This window comes from Fukomys damarensis, unplaced genomic scaffold (assembly GCF_012274545.1).
Source record: "Fukomys damarensis isolate Sample0158 unplaced genomic scaffold, DMR_v1.0_HiC HiC_scaffold_27, whole genome shotgun sequence".
Lineage (NCBI taxonomy): Eukaryota > Metazoa > Chordata > Mammalia > Rodentia > Bathyergidae > Fukomys > Fukomys damarensis.
Genome location: NW_022900939.1, coordinates 16,088,810 through 16,091,141, shown reverse-complemented (window position 1 = coordinate 16,091,141; position 2,332 = coordinate 16,088,810). Strand labels below are relative to the sequence as shown.

The 2,332-nt window shown below is 44.4% G+C and overlaps 1 long non-coding RNA gene across 1 annotated transcript; it reads right to left on the bottom strand.

Annotated features, from left to right (window-relative positions):
- LOC104854196 lies at positions 1 to 651 on the bottom strand. The gene is made up of 2 exons (XR_778020.2): positions 597 to 651; positions 1 to 511 (listed from the first exon to the last, which is right to left on the bottom strand). It is a non-coding gene; the product is annotated as an uncharacterized LOC104854196 (long non-coding RNA).
- Between the last annotated feature and the right edge of the window lie 1,681 nt (positions 652 to 2,332).

Genomic DNA, 2,332 nt, shown 5'->3' with positions numbered 1-2,332 from the left:
TTTTTTTTTTTTTTTTTTAACGGGGCTCCTGGGGATTAGCAATACAAACAGCCGCAGTTGGACTGATTTGGCTTCTTAAAGGGGCCAGCGAAGAGGACCGAGAAAGTCGCCTGGCAAGCACCTCTCCTTGGAGAGGAGGCTGGGCCCCCGCTAAATCATCCTGTAGGGCTTCCCCTCTTCCGCGTTTTTCCTTTCGGTGTCACTAAGGCCGAAAGTCATCACCGGACAGCTCGAGCGAGAAAGGAAAAGACAAGCATGTAAAAGGAGCACCTGCTCGGCTGTCGTGCGCGCGCGTCCCGGGTTCGAGGTCCCAGGTCCACGGGCTCGGGGAGCGGGGATGCCCGGGATGGCTCGGCTAGGCTGGCGGCGGGTTTGCGGTTGCAGAGAGGCGACGGAAGCTGGGCGAACGGGGACGCACGGGCTGGTGCGCCTGAGCGGCGCTGGGGGTAGCTAATCCCGAAGGGAGGGTGGCTGGGAGGGACCACGCTGGTCCGGGTCTCTTCTCCATCTGCTGGAGGCAGAATTCCCCCTCTCAGCATCTTTCAAAGAGCGGACTCCTGCGGTTCTCCTGACCCCCTGTAAAGTGCCAGTAGTACCTCGACCAGAGAATGCTTTTCCGCTAGAACAGTACTTGGGAGGTTTCGCCCTAAGTAAGGCAAAGAGAAAGAAAAGAGATCTAATTTGGGCCTTCAGGTTTCTCCTCCGAGCCCCAGGGCAAGTTCTAGGGAGAGAAAGCAAAGCAGGAAGGGCGAGGATCGCCCTAAAAGTGCGCCCTTCCAGGGAGAAAAACTCCCCTGGGCCAGAGTTCAGGGAAAATCTCTGGGTTCAGAAATTATCACCCAAGGCCCATTTGTACACGATGCTAATCATCAGAGGTGTAAAGAATCTTGGGTCAGGGTCAAAGACACAGTATTCCCATTTTAAAGATAGCTCTGCTCTGGCCTGGGTGGGCTCACGCTGGAAAATGGTGGTTGAAGCCAGGAGTAAACTCCAGGACGCTTCATTTTCCCTCTTCAGAGCCAAATCTTTATTGACATTTCACAAACACAGCAAGAATTTACTGTTGTTTTTAGGCTCCTGTCATGTTCTTGTCTCAGGGTGCCAAAGCTTGGGCCCTAATGGGTATAATTAAGATTTCTTTGTGTGTGTATATCAAAGGAAGCCTGAACGGCAGCCTTGGGTCCAAGATAGACCTTTAGTATGTAAAAAGTTATTTGCCTGATCAGACCCTTGCTTTCAATTAAAAAGAAAAAAGAAAATTCCTAAAATTTTTGGATAAGCCTAAATTAAATGAAAATTCCTAGAATTTCTGGATAAGCCTAAATTAAATGAGAAATATATAACCTATCACTCTACAGTTATTTCTATCAGAAATGACAATAAACATTGATTAAGAGTTTAGGGCTGGGGATTTAGCTAGGCAGTTTGGTGGCCTGCCTTGTAAGCGCAAGGACCCGAGTTCAATCCCCAGTACCAAAAAAAAAAAAAGAGTTTATGTACTTAGAATCAGTCAATGTTATAGTTAAATGGTGAGGCTTTGAGGCTGGGCGTGGTGGCCCACGTCTATAATCCCAGCACTCCGGAGGCTGAGGCAGGAGGATCGCTGTGAGTTCAAGACCAGCCTGGGCTATATAGTGAGTTTCAGGGCAGTCTCAAGTACATAGTGAGACCCTGTCTCAAAAAACCAAAAAAAAAAAAAAAATAATGGTAGAGTTCCTGCCCGTAATTGCTTCATAACTAGTAGTAAAAGATCACAGTGTGGCCTTAGTAAAGTGAATCTTAGGACTTATTATTTTTTGTTGTTATTTTCTCACTGTGTGAAAACAAGACCACTATAACAGGTTTTTTAATGTCTAATTCATGTCATTCATCTGTTCAATATAATTTTGTTAACACTTCACTGTCAGCTTACTGATTTGTTCAATTATCATCTAATTCTCAACATTAATTCTTAGTGCATCTCACAAGATGATTTTTTTAAAAAGGCCTGACAGGTTGAGCCACGTTAATAATAAACATTGTATCACTTATCCAAGCCGAATAGTGAAACATATTTACATGCTAACATTGCATAACAAAAATGTGTGCACATCCAGCCATATATTAAATAAATCATCAGATTGTAAAAGACAGTGTTGACATAGCCATGGCTGATATGCTAATGATTTGATCATGGACGTTCACCGTCCCTTTCAATAACAGTAACTCATGCTCAAAAGTGTTGTTGCTTCCATAATTACTGGTTTTCAGCATAGGTAGGATAGGCTGGGTTTTTGTGGAGTTTTTTTGTTTGTTTGTTTGGTTTTTTTTTTTTTTTTTTTTTTTTTTTTTT